The sequence below is a fragment of the Paramormyrops kingsleyae genome, chromosome 25 (genome assembly GCF_048594095.1).
Source record: "Paramormyrops kingsleyae isolate MSU_618 chromosome 25, PKINGS_0.4, whole genome shotgun sequence".
Classification (NCBI taxonomy): domain Eukaryota; kingdom Metazoa; phylum Chordata; class Actinopteri; order Osteoglossiformes; family Mormyridae; genus Paramormyrops; species Paramormyrops kingsleyae.
Window position 1 is genome coordinate 14,451,163 of NC_132821.1, and position 14,382 is coordinate 14,465,544.

General features: G+C 45.2%; 1 protein-coding gene and 1 long non-coding RNA gene across 2 annotated transcripts in view; one reads left to right on the plus strand and one right to left on the minus strand.

The window, feature by feature from the left end:
* Positions 1–14,382, plus strand: part of LOC140582762 (uncharacterized) — a 99,557-nt gene that overhangs the window by 31,912 nt on the left and 53,263 nt on the right. The window lies entirely within an intron of this gene.
* Positions 6,089–8,177, minus strand: LOC140583033 (uncharacterized). Its single transcript, XR_011985824.1, has 3 exons — positions 7,895–8,177; positions 6,393–6,493; positions 6,089–6,183 (listed from the first exon to the last, which is right to left on the minus strand). It is a non-coding gene; the product is annotated as an uncharacterized lncRNA (long non-coding RNA).

Below are 14,382 nucleotides of genomic sequence, written 5' to 3' on the forward strand. Positions count from 1 at the left end.
AGTCTGTCTTCCCCAGATCTGTCATTGTATTGTCACGTTGGATGTCCCTGCTTGTCTGTCGCTTTCTCAAATAAACCCCTGATTACCCGTAAGCACGGCTTGCTCTGCTGCTTCCTTGCCGAGCCCTGACAGAATGACAGATCTCCGCAACAACACAACGCGGGAGACCGAGCACCACCGGCTCGGTCTCCTGCAAGACTTTGTGTACTGGCGATCCCAGCCCGAGGTCCAGGAGGACCCCGCGGCCCTGCAGCTAGCCCAGCAGGGCGCGGACCTCCTGGCAAAGGAACGCCCGCCCGGGCAACAGTACCCGCTGCAGAGGGCACGGAAATGCCTTCGCCGCCTGAGCCAGCACCTCACGAGCAGCCGGGAGAGGCGGAGCAGAGAGCTGGCGGAAGCAGCCCCGACGCTCTACCTAGGAGCCTGCTCTCTGCTCCCCGCCTGGGAGAACCCCGCTGCCACCTACCCGCTCAGCCCTGCTGGTAAGCCTCGTGATGAGGAGAAGCCGCCTCCGTTGGAGGCGTATAATTACCGGCCGGCGCGCCTGGGTCAGGGTGGAATACGCGCTGTTAGGGACGCTATTCCCCGGGTCGCTAGAGCCCTTAAAGGGAGGGCGCCTACGCGCTCAGCACCCCTCCTGCCTGCTCCGGACCTGTTTGATCCGGACCTGCATGTTCCGGATCTGCCCGCGGCTGCGCTGCCTGCTGATGCCGCCGCTCTGCCCGCGGCCCCGCCTGAGGCCGCCGCTCTGCCCGCGGCCCCGCCTGCGGCCACGCCCGCCGAGGTGCCTGCTCTGCCTGCGGCACCTCCTGCTGGCCACACACCCAAGCCCGTCTCGCCTGACCTGCCTATCCTGTCCGGCCAGCCCTGCTCGCCGGTCCTGCCCGTCTCGCCTGTCCTGTCCGGCCAGCCCTGCTCGCCGGTCCTGCCCGTCTCGCCTGTCCAGCCGGCCCAGCCCGTCTCGCCTGTCCAGCCGGCCCAGCCCTGCTCGCCTGTCCAGCCGGCCCAGCCCTGCTCGCCTGTCCAGCCGGCCCAGCCCGGCTCGCCTGTCCAGCCGGCCCCGCCTGAGGCCGCCGCTCTGCCCGCGGCCCCGCCTGAGGCCGCCGCTCTGCCCGCGGCCCCGCCTGAGGCCGCCGCTCTGCCCGCGGCCCCGCCTGAGGCCGCCGCTCTGCCCGCGGCCCCGCCTGAGGCCGCCGCTCTGCCCGCGGCCCCGCCTGCGGCCACGCCAGCGGCTCTGGCTGCCCCGCCGGTTGAGGCCTTGACTCTTGTCCGCCCAGGAATGACCTCCCTCATGACTCCCTCGCCCCGGCGAGGTCAACAGCCCCCTGGACCCCGCCTTTCGGTGTCCCGCAAGGGACGGGGACACAGGCGTCGGGCCCGGGTCCCGCCCGCCCTGCCCCCTAGCTCGCCCGTTCGGCCCCTGGCTGTGGCTCGGTGGCTGCCTGCGGGTCCTCCGGCTCGGGGTCGGCGGTCGCCTCCGGGTCCCCCCCTGGTTCCTCGGTGCCGGTCCTCGGTCCCGCCTCCGGCTCCGTGTCGGCCGCCTCCGGGCCCCCCTGCTCCGGCTTGGCGTCGGACGGCGCCTTCGCCGGCTCCGGCTGCGCCTCCGCCTGCCGCGGCTTCCCCCTTCTGCCTGCCTGCACCGGTGTTCCCTCCTGCTCCCTCCGTGTCCCCTCCGTCACTCCCTCGTCCCGTTCCCTTGGCCCCTGGGTGGTCCCCTTCGGTTCCCTTCTCCCTCTCGCCTGCGGCCCCTCCGGCCGCTGCCCGTCGCCCGCCTGGGTTCCTTCGGGCTCCCCTGGCTCCTCCTCCCTTTCCCTCCGTCCCGTCTGTTTCTGCTCCTCGTCCCTCTGTGTCTCCTCCGTTTCCGTCTGTCCCTCCTGCCTTCGTTCCTCGTCCCTCTCTGTCTCCTCTGTTCACTCCTGGCCCTTTTGTTCCTCCTTTTTCTGTCCCCTCTCTGTCTCCTTTCTTTGTCTGCCTGTCCGCGTTCCCTGTCCTCTGTCGGGTCTTGTCGTTTTTCTGGTCCTTGTTCCTGTTCTGTGTCTCTGTCCTGTTTCCGGTGTCTCGTTGATGTTTTGCTTTTGTCTTCCAGGTCCTGTTCCCCCGTCTCGTCCGTCGCCTCCCCTCGAGCGCGCCCGGTGTGCGCGCCTTTGGGGGGGGGTTCTGTCACGATCCGCTCCGTTCGATCCCGATGTGTGCCACGCCCACCTCGTTACCTCGTGTGATTACCAATTGTGATCATCTGTGTCCTGTTATTTCTGCCTAGTCTTTTGTATTTAGTCCGAGTCTCAGTCTGTCTTCCCCAGATCTGTCATTGTATTGTCACGTTGGATGTCCCTGCTTGTCTGTCGCTTTCTCAAATAAACCCCTGATTACCCGTAAGCACGGCTTGCTCTGCTGCTTCCTTGCCGAGCCCTGACACCTCCTCTCGTTTGTATAGTTCTTATGTTTTTATATGGAATCAAATTATTGTCAATGTTAATGCAGTTTCAGAATCAGAATAACTTTATTGTCATTGTAACAAGTACAACGTAATTAGGTGCAACCCCCATGTCGGACATAAAGAATTTATATAAATAACAACATGTCAGTGTAGACAACATTCACTCTACATGGGACAATATTGCACGAGTCCTTATTGCACATGAGGTAGAATTGAGGTTAAGAAAAAAATAAATAAAAAATTAACTGATATTCAATGCCCTGATGGCAACAGGGTAGAAGCTGCTGTATAGTCCATTTGTCCTAGCTTTAATGTTCCTATATCTTTTGCCTGATGCTAGCAGTTGGAACAGATCATGAGCAGGGTGTGAGGGGTCTTTTAAAATGTTTTTCGCTCTGCTGAGGAAGCGTGAGTTGTGCAGTTCTTCTAGAGTGGGTAAATGACAGCCGATGATCTGCTGGGCGGTTCCTACGATCCTCTGTAATGTTTTTCTCTGTGCTAGTGTACAGCTGGAAAACCACGCGCAGAGGCAGTAGCACAGGATGCTCTCAATGGAACAGCGATAGAAGGACACCAGCAGTTTTTGAGAGATGTTGTTTTTCCTGAGGACTCTCAGTTCTGTTGAGTTTGCGCCCCAGGACAGGTCGTCAGTGATACGAACACCCAGGAAGCGGAAGTCCAACACCCTCTCCACACAGTCCCCACTGATGTAAAGTGGTTTGGTGTCTGTTTTCTTTTTCCTGAAATCCACAACAATTTCCTTGATCTTTGCTATGTTCAGGAGCAGGTTGTTGTCAGTGCACCACGATGTCAGCCGCGCCACTTCGTGCCTGTAAGCAGACTCCTCTCCCCCAGAGATGAGCCCCACCACAGTGGTGTCATCTGCAAATTTGACAAAGGTGTTGCTGTTGTGGGCGGGAGCACAGTCGTGTGTGTACAACGTGAAGAGCAGGGGGCTCAGCACGCAGCCCTGGGGGGAGCCAGTGCTGACAGTGATTGCTGAGGAGATATGGGGGCCCACCCTAACCCTTTGTTTACGGTCTGTCAGGAAGTCCTTAATCCACAGACAGGTGGAGAAGGGGAGTCCCAGGTGTGACAGTTTGCACACCAGTCTGTGGGGGAGGATGGTGTTAAAAGCAGAGCTAAAGTCAATAAAGAGGAGACGTGCGTAGTTCCCCTGATGCTCCAGATGGGACAGGGTAGCATGAAGAGCAACAGCTACCGCATCCTCCGTAGACCTATTTGCTCTGTAGGCATCAAAGGTGGGAGGGATAAAGGACATGATATGACTCCGGACCAGTCTTTCAAAGCACTTCATCAGGACTGGGGTGAGCGCTACTGGCCGGTAGTCATTCAGGCAGGTTACGGATGATTTTTTTGGTAAGGGGACTATGGTTGAGGATTTCAGACAGGGTGGACAAGTCATTAGACTCGCCTTTCATGCTCCCCGGTCGCCCAGAGGAGGATGGGGTCCCCTTCCCAGTCTAGGTTCTTCTCAAGGTTTCTTCCTGCTAGAGGGAGTTTTTCCTTGCCACTGTCGCCTCAGGCTTGCTTGCTGGGGTTCTGGCCGGTTAAACGTAAAGTGCTTTGTGACAATGACTGTTGTTAAAAGCGCTATATAAATAAAATTGAATTGAACTGAACTGCAATAACTCCTAATGACTCTGAAACAAATTAGTCCAGCAAGCATTAAACTCATTGGGCCGGTTTACCAGACAGAGACTAAGCCTAGTCCTAGAATAAAAAGGTCTTTTAATCCAGAATAACTGAAGTATGCTTTCTCAGTCAAGGATTGAAACAGTTTTGGACTTAGCCTAGTCCTGAACTAATTGAGCCAATTTCCTGATGGAAGATTAGAGTGACTGCAGGAGTAAATGATGCCTTAAATTAAGCCTCCAAGGAGGCAGGTTTAACTTCAGATTAATGCTGCTTGTCAGAAAAAACACATGGATTATTTAACCTATGTCAGTTAAGATCAACGAGTACCACTGTCATGACGGCTGACGGCGCGGCTGCAATTAATTAGCACCACGCCTACCCAACTACTTAAACTTATTGTTGGTCATGCCACTTCCGAGCGATTCTCACCCTTGTCTTTGTTACAGCTCCGCTCCGCCCGACTCTCCCCACTCCCTCTGAGTGTTCTGTCCTGACAACCACCAGATAGACAAGTTCTTGCTGACAGAAATGACCCATTGCAACATTTTCATGAATGTAATTTTCAAAATCATTTTTGAAGGCATAAAGAAAATGCAATGGAGATCATTTCTCTTTTGGAGGCCAGGCTTCCATCTATGATCCAAAGAGGAAAATCTGTTCCGGCTTGTGTCCAGGTACTTATAACTTTAAGGTTTTTAGCGTGTGGCACTTTTCACCAAGAGACTGGGTACTGGTGTAGTGTCATTCACAGTATACAGGGCAATATGTGAATTAAGAGCACATTACATAATCTTCTCTGACCCTACAGCTCAGACTAAGTACAAGACACAGGCGGAACTCATCTTCCCATAAAATATACCTCTACCTCTAAATGCTGAGGAATATAGGAACCGCAAAAACTTTTTTTCCATAATTGCGCAAGGTGTACGCACATCAAAGTTACAGTTTTCAAACATCCTTGAACATTGGAAAGATGCAACTCATGATTTGTGAATTTCCATTAAATCATTTCTGTATACTCAGCTTGAAAGAGGAGAGCATAATGGAATATTGCTTGACGACAGTGCGTATGCTCAGAAGAATTTTGTGTTTACATCATGCTCTCACCCAACAGCTGAGTGATGTCACTACAACCAGGCTCATGCACACTAGCAGTCTAGTAGAGCACGTTTGGTGTTTGGAAGAGTCAATGTCAGTGCCTCGGGAAAGCACTTTGGTTCAAATTAAGAAGCTGTTGCACTGTCATCACTGCAACAGCTGTCCTTCACAAATGTCTGAAATGCATGGATGCCCAGATCCTCCAAGAGAAGAGGACAACAATGCAGATGTTCCACCATTTACAACAGACTATAGAGATGGACTTGCATACAGAGATGCTTTTGCATTGTGCCACATTGTTGACTTTATTTACATTTTCATCGTTCTACTCGGATCAGATAAATTTTCTTATTCAATGAGCAAATACATTTTAAAAGCAGAAGTGTACATTTTATCTGGTATGATACAGAAACAGCCATAACATCCAACATGAGTTAAGATGACAATATTTATTTATTTTGTTTCTGGTACTGATGAGACATCTGAGACTGTTGCATCTTTCTCTCCATCAGCATTTCCAATTGTAACTGAAGAATCTTCATTTTAATATCATGCTCTTCCTGCAGATACTTTAGCTTTTGCTCATAAAATTCAATTGCCAGCCTTTCCTGGAGAGAGAGTCTTTGGTGAGCAGTACTGGCTGACACTGCCACCCTTGCTCCTGCAGATGTGAGCGGTGAATCAACTTGCAGGTCTTGAGTACTGTCCACATCATTTTGTCCTTGAAACAAGAAAAGTCCATATGTATGGTCAAATAAATGCAGATTGTGTGAAGAGATATTTCATGTCAGATGACACAGAAGTAAATGAAAGTTTTAAAGTAGAGAAAGAAAAGGCAAAGTGAAATGTTCTCACGTACTTGAGGTAGATGTGTGTGACACCTCATCTGAACCCTCCGGATGGTCGTCAGTTGAGATGTTCTCCAACATTGGCTGGCTCTCTGTTATTCCAGGCGGTGAATCATCCAACTGATCGGGTTCTTCATTTGCCTATAAATTGCATTTAAAGACAACCTCAGTTCAGCTAATTCAGACTAGTATAGGTGATTTTAAATTGATCGTCTACTACAAGTCATAGTGCAGTAATCAGTAATTAATCATTTTTAAAACCATGATTAACTATTCCAGATTTAAGGCCAACCCCTGACTTAATTTAAACCCTGTCTGGGAAACTGCCCCCTTAAGATTAAACTCAGTACCTTGATGCTGGTCTCTGGGACCTCAACGAGGACAGAACTCTCACGTCTGTTACCCACAGCTTCAGTGGCGTCTCCCTCACTGTCTGCCTCAGGTCCCACACCTGAAAACAATACTGCATGGTGAGTACAGGCATTTGTTCCACTTTTTTTTACCTCCTTCCTCAGCTTAGCCCATGGGCACAGGCTAGTCACTCAGTGGAAAGGTGTGTGATCTACAGGTGATGCAGTAGGCCTACCTGTCTCAGTCTCTGCAGCTGGGCTGCAGAAATCATCGTGAGCAGGAGGGCTGCATGCTTCCAGGCACTGATGCAGAGTGTGGTCCAATGAGAGAAAATTCTGGACAATACTTCTCACAAAGTACTGCCCAGCAAACTTCCACTCAGACCCTGCTTTCACGATGGCATTTGGTGCGTCATATTTGACAAAGCACCTTTTTCTGCCCTTTGTGATGGTGAACTCGATACACCGTGTAACGCCCCCCTGCTCATAAAAGACCTCCACACGGTAGACTACTCTCTTAACCTTGCACATTTTGGTGACTAAAAGAAGTTTGCAGTTAATGCGTGTTGCAGAAAATGTCAAACTGAGATGATCGTCCAACAACGATCAAATTTGTACTCTGGGTTCTAGAACTTACACACGTAAGCAACTGTTTATGCACGTAAACAACTGCTTATGCACGTAAACTACTCTTCCAAGATCTCCACTGGAGCTGAATGGAAGAACGTCACTTTGTAGACGAAATGTATTTCGTGAGTGAAAGAAATGCATTTTGTTTACGTGGTGGGTGCGCGCCTGTGTAGTACCTTTCAATGACCAGAAGGTGGAGCGCCGGCTTTGATTTTGCAGTCCCGTGTGACTACGTTTAACTGTAATTTCAATGTAATTTAAATTTAATAAAATGTGATTTAAATTTAATAGAAATAGCTTCTGGGCTCATACTTTCACGTTTGCATGTACTCATTGGTGTCACTGTTTTTTATTACATTTTGAATATTTTTGAGCCTAGCCAATGAAAAATCGCGCCGCCTATTCCCTACTGTTGTCGGCTATATTACCCAGCCGCTGAATACCACTCTCCCCGGCAGTGGCGGATCTAGACAAATTTTACTAGGGGGGCCAAGAAGGGGCCAGTGTTTAAATAGAGGGGCACAGTGACATTAGTTAACGTGAACTAATAATGAACTGCACGTATACAACATTTATTAATCTTTGTTAATGTTAATTTCAACATTTACTAATACTTTATTAAATTCTTGTTAACATTAGTTCATGCACTGTGAACTAACATGAACTAACAATGAACAGCTGTATAATTTTATTAACTAACGTTAACAAAGATTAACAAATACAGTAACAAATATAAAAGTGTTACCAAGTTTTTAAACATCTCGAGACCAGCCATTTCCAAACTTGATTTCATTATCAGTGTGAAAAACAAAAGTAACACGGTTATGTGCAAGAACAACAAGTCACTCAAGAGATGAAATTGTTTTGCTTACCTTCGACTCTTGCTACAGAAGAAATTAATCGTAGCTCCACTATCCAAGAGTGGTTCTAGCTGTTGCTGCGCTCTCATTCACCGAGCAGCACCACAGTGTTTGGGTGCGCCGCTCTAATTTACCCGTGTAGAACGATGCGTCGCATTAGTTCCGCTTTTGGCGCTCGTGTGTAAAATCATAATTAATTCATACTTTTTTATTTGGTCAGCACTTGGGGGCCACAGGGGTGGCCAGGGACATGTCTACAGAGGCACGGGCCTCCCTAGGCCTCCGTGTAGAACCGCCACTGCTCCCCGGTACTTCACATCAGACACCTAGCCTGCGTGTAGAATACAAGGTTAAAATTCCAATGGATTAATACCAGGAGTCACAGATGGTCTGCGTATCCTCGTAAAATCGCTGCAGCAAATGCGTTTTATGAACGAAATGACTTGTTGTTGGAAGCAGATACATTCAGCCTTCTGTCCGCGAAATGCAAGGTGCTGATATATCAGATTTGACGTTTTATCTGAATGTCAGAGACTGTTTTAGTTCTGAAGTGTGTTCGGACTGAATGAACATTTGAACCAGACTGTAGCGGTCGCGCAGAGTTTGTTTACAGAGTTTGTAAGAGTTAACGTGAGTAATCTTGACGGAGCTTTGTAATTTAAATGCAAAAAAAAATGTAATTGTAATCCGTTACAGTTACTAAAGAAAAAAGTGTAATTAAATTAGTTACTTATGGAAATATTCATGATTACAATTTTAGTTACATCATAAGATTGTATGCTAAACCTTGCTAATATCTTTAATAAGTGTTTTTATTGCTTTTCATGTTTTTTTTTATATAAAACATCCTCTTTTGCTATTTCCACAGACGAACGTTTGAAACTATTCGATGCTTGATTGGTTATCCTGTCACGCATGGTTCGAATTACGGGGGGTACTGGGGGGTACGTACCCCCGATCAAGATCCAGACCCCCCCCCAAAGAGACAAAAATAGCAGTTTGGGGGGGGGGGTCTTAACGTTTTTCTTTTGTTGTAAAAAAAAAAAAAAGAAAAAGCTAACCTCACCTCTATGTAAAACAATTTCAGACACCCCTAATGTGGACCGTACCATTTAAATCACCTCGGCGCTAGAAGCAGCCAGTCGGTTGCGTCATTCATTCTCATTGAGTGACATGTTCGTTGTGTTCGTCTGTCATGGTACTGTTTGTTGTGCATTGGTCAAAGTAAGTAGTCAGCAGAAGTCTAGCCTGTTGAAAATGCGTTATTTTACAACCTTCATTTATTCGTTTAAGTGTTTCATCTATTAATGCAAGCTGACGTCTTTATAAGTTGAATTACGTACTGTACCATTGTCCTTCTGAGGCCGGTATAGTCAACGTTCGTCACTTTAACTAGCAAGATAAGCTAAGTTCTCTATTTAAACCAGGCTTATTTGGTGAGGTAAAATCGATCATGGTTATTTTCCAAGGAGATTAACTCTCTATGTTTCCATTCTCATTTTATCATGAATAAATTGTGCCTTTCTGAAATTAATACGCCATTTAGCCTGTGTGGTTTATTACTATTAGGCTAATGTTAATGCATAAGAAGGTCTAACGTTATGCTCTGAAAAAACATTACTATAAGTGAAACTTTTTTTTTCCCAAACAATTTTTATTTTTAAACTTTGTCATAAAGATTAATACAACGTTCGAGTTTTCTATTATAACCCGATATAAAATAAACTATGTAACTATAGGATACTTGTCTATATACTCTCAATGTCCATCAGTTCCACAAAAGAGTCACCATTCAGACTCTGCAAGTAGTCACAGAACACCTTCCAGATGGACCAGAACACACAAAGTCTGTTCTTCAAAAAGTAGGTAATCTTTTCTAAAGCAAGAAATGAAGTCATCCCCTTTATCCATTGAGGCATGTCAGGACATTCTTCTTTTTTCCAAGAGCATGCAATTACACGTTTGGCTTCCAGCAGACAAAGAATCAGCAGCAATCTTCCATGTTTGGTAATTTTAAAATTCAAAGGACAAATATGTAATATACACAGCTTAGGTTCAATAGGAATTACTTTACCGGTGATTTTACTTACGATGTTCAATATTTTAACCCAAAAACAATTAACTTTAGTGCATTCCCACATACAATGAAATAAAGTTCCCTTCTCATGCTTACATTTATAGCATTCATCAGGAATATTCGGGTTGAAATGGTATAACTTGACTGGAGTGATATATTGTCTACTATCCATTTATACTGAAGCAGTCTCAGATGAGTGTTCATTGTCTGGGTTTGGGCTTTTAAACATACGATTTGCCACTCTTTCTCGGTTATATTAACCTGCAGGTCAGATCGCCATGCTTGAAGTCTGTCATTAAATGATTCTTTAGAATTTGCTACAAATTGTTTATATAATAGAGATATTTGACCTCTACCTTTCAAACATTTAAGTGTAATATTTTCCAAAGTAGAAAGAGGAGGCTCAACCAGGCTTTGGCCTTGCCTTGATTGAATGAAGCTACGTAATTGCAAATATTTGAAAAAGTGTTTTTGCGGAATTCTAAACCTTGTCCTAATTCCTTCAAAGGACATGAATTTTCCTTCATTATAGAGATCAGACACCTTGCTAATACTTTGAGTCGACCAGATTGTAAAACCTGGATCTACCCTACCAGGATGGAAATTTTCATTACCAAAAGTGAAAAGCATGAAAGTCGTGTTAATTCACCTAAATGAGTAAGTGCCTCAAACCAAACCCTTATAGTACTTCTGGTATATGGATTTTTTGTGCACTTAATCAACTTTTTAACATTTGCTGAATAAAGATATAAATTCAAAGGAATTGAAATAGAATGAGCCTCTATAGATTCCCAGGTTGGAGGGTAATCCTTCTCAAAGTAAAACATTGCTGCTCTAATTTGAGCAAAATTTCATTAGGACAAAAAAAGAGGAATGTCGAGGAAGTGGGATGGATTGGAAGAGGTATAACAATTTAGGCAGAATTGACATTTATAATATATTAACACGGCCAATCAGAGAGATGGGGAGTTTTGTCCACCTGTTCAGCAGACCAATTATTGAATCTGATTCAGGCTTATAATTAGCTGATACAATTTCATTAACAGTTGGTGTAATTTCAATCCCAAGATAAATGAAACCGTCTTGTGAAATTCTAAAGGGTGTCTGAACTGGGGGGAGAAGCCTTTCCGCTTTATGAAGGAACATCAACACAGATTTAGAATTATTAATTTTATAGCCTGAGAATTCTCCAAATGTTTCAATCAAATTTAGCAATGCTGGGATAGATTGTTTTAAATTGGAAAGGAATATAACAATATCATCTGCATATAGTGAGATACGATGTTCTGAAGGGCCAATTGTAATACCTGAAATGTGTATATGTTACGGATTGCCATAGCCAGTGGCTCCGTCGCTAGGGTAAAAAGTAAGGGAGAGAGCGGGCAGCCCTGGCGTGTTCCCCTGTGGAGTCTGAAAGAGGCAGATATTATTCCATTTGTTATTATCTCAGCTGAAGGGTTAGTATACAGGATCCGTACCCATTTCAAAAACCCATCCCCAAACCCCATTCTTTCCATAGTTTTAAACAGGTACTGCCACTCAATCCTATCAAACGCTTTTTCAGCGTCTAATGACAGAAATGCATTATCACAAGTATTCGATTTCTCATGTAATATATTTAATACTCTACGAATATTATGCAATCCTTGCCTCCCCCAAACAAAGCCATTTTGATCCATGTTAACAAGCCTAGGCAAATGTATTTCTAATCTTTTTGCTAGCACCTTGCAAAGAATCTTTAAATCATTATTCAGAAGAGAGATGGGTCTATACAGTATGAACCACAAGCAGTTGGTGGCTTGCCGGGTTTTAACAGCAGAGTTATTATCGCCATATTCAAAGAGGGAGACAAAGCCCCATTTTCCAAGGATTCCAGGAACATGTCTAAAAGGGGGCCAATTAATTTATGATGGAAAATTTTATATAACTCTATTGGTATGTCATCAGGCCCTGGGGTCTTCCCTTCTTTCATACTGGTAATGGCCTGATCCGATCCGATGTTACCTCACTCTCCTTTATCTGAATGGAATTTATGGCTCTTTCAGTTTGTAACTGCTTAATACGCCAAGCCAGTAACTTGCCCGCTCTCTCCCCCCCTTCATAATAAGTCTGTTTGAGTCTTAGCAAGCTTTTCTTTACGCGTTCCAATGAAAGTTTGTTATATTTCATCTTCAATTTGTGCAGCTCCAGAAGAAGATCAGGTGAAGTTTTTTGGTATACTTCAAATTCAATTTTCTTTATTTTCTTTTCAAGGTCTACCATTTCTACTTGACAATGTTTGTATTTATAATTTGTATAGCTACTCATTCATCCTCTTATGAAGGCTTCAAATGCTTCCCACTGGACTGAAGCAGATGTTTAATTTGTGTTCATTTCAAAATAATAATCTATCTGTTCATCAATGAACTCCAAAAATTCGGGATCTCTCAACCAGGTCATATGTAGGTGTGAAACTGCCATCAATCAAACAAAAGTCCTGGCAGCAACAGGAGGACAGACTCTTTCTACAATGTGCCTAACATTTTGATGTGTTGCTCTAAAACTAGTTGGATGAAGGACAACTACATATTAAGAAGCATTAACATTAAGAGTCTTTGCTGTAGGTGAGCATATATTACACAGGTCTACAAAAAAAAAATTCAGGTGCCAAGGTTTTTTGAATGGATTTATAGTATTTTGAGGGTGCTGAAATCAAAAATTTTGCTGAATTGGTTCTAGTTTTTGAGATAATGGAAATCCACGAAAATAATGCATTCCTCCAATGCGACTTGTGTGTGATAACAAATGCAATAGCTTTTGGTCTGTCTTTTGACTCGTTAACAGTGTCTTAGGTAATGAAATGAATGATTAGATATTTTTTATTCCTTTTTGTGTGATGTTAGACTGTTTACTTACTAGTTGTAACTAAAATAAAAACTTGCAATTCTGAATGCTTTTCAAAACGTGTTGCCTTAATTAAATAACTATTAAATGTCTCCTGGGGTGGCATGTTGGTGCAGTGGTTAGCACTGTTGCCTCATACCTCTGGGACCTAGGTTTGAGTCTCCCTCTGGGTTACATGCGTGTGGAGTTTGCATGTTCGCCCCATGTTGTTGTGGGGTTTCCTCTAGGTACTCTGGTTTCCCCCCACAGTACAAAGACATGCTGAGGCTAATTGGAATTACTGAATTGCCCATAGGTGTGCATGTGTGAGTGAGTGTCAGTGTGCCCTGCGATGGGCTGGCCCCCCATCCTGGGTTGTTCCTCACCTTGTTTCCGTAGCTTCTGGGATAAGCTCCAGACACTGAAGTTTACCTTTCATATGAGAAAATGCTTTTTACATATTGATTCTCTGCAACATAAAAGTCTCATCCATAGGATTCGGACTCGGCTGTAGGACTGATAGCGGTTTTATTCTCTCCATCATGGTTGGTTTCAGTTGGCATTGGTGTCAGCGGTATGTAAACTGTGTAACATGAATAACTGCAGCATCTTTAACGTCGGTCCGTTGATTTGATCCGGACAGCGCCACGGGTAGCACAGATGGTTCCCTCTTCTGCAGAGGAGGCACTGAAATACAAACAGTTTAAGATTAGAAAAGCGACCTTTCCGTTTACAATAAATCACTCGTTTGTGTTTAGGGTGGTTTATGCGTTCAAACATTGTGTAACTACCCGGGGGTAGGGGCGTCGCACCCGACGTGCTAGGTTTTGGGAGTGCAGGGTTGTCGGCAGATTATATCGGTACCCGGCCGAAAACGTATATACTTCAGGGTGCCACCGTGTCCATTTTTGTCCCCTGAACCTGCCTTCCAACACCCTCCCGCAGCAGGACGGGTAAAACATATTTGCACACGCAAATACTGGGACTAAAAGAACTCGGGGTGGGGGACTCAGATCCTCTCATTACTTAGTCTCCCTGGGTAGAATAACCGCCAGTTTTCCCCTACCAAGGCGGGGCGAAATTTCTCCGCTACAATTGCTCAGAATCGCTGTAGCTTTCCGATGGTATGCGGGGCGTTGCGGTTGCTTAGCGTGACCGACGCATAAGAAAGCAAACATTCTTTATTATCATCCTATGTATGTTAAATTACGATCTTCCACATTAATCAAGGTATTGTAAAACGGAAATTATTACAGCTCCAATAGCTTATATTAAAGTCAGCCAAGAGTCACAACATGGTTTTGAAATGGCAAACACAGACACAAATCAAATGTGTATGAGCAAGCAACATGAGGGATCTGTTGTTTGAGTAAATTATATTATAGTATACACTATATATTTGTGGTGTGGTGGCGAATTGGTGCAGAAGTTTTAGAACTGCACTATCGATTTATCACTTTATTTAGAAATATAAATTCAGTTCTTATCCTTTTTAAAAGTTACATTTTTTGAAATTGTCTTTCAAAGTGTCCCTCAGAATGACACTGGGGCTGGGGTGGGC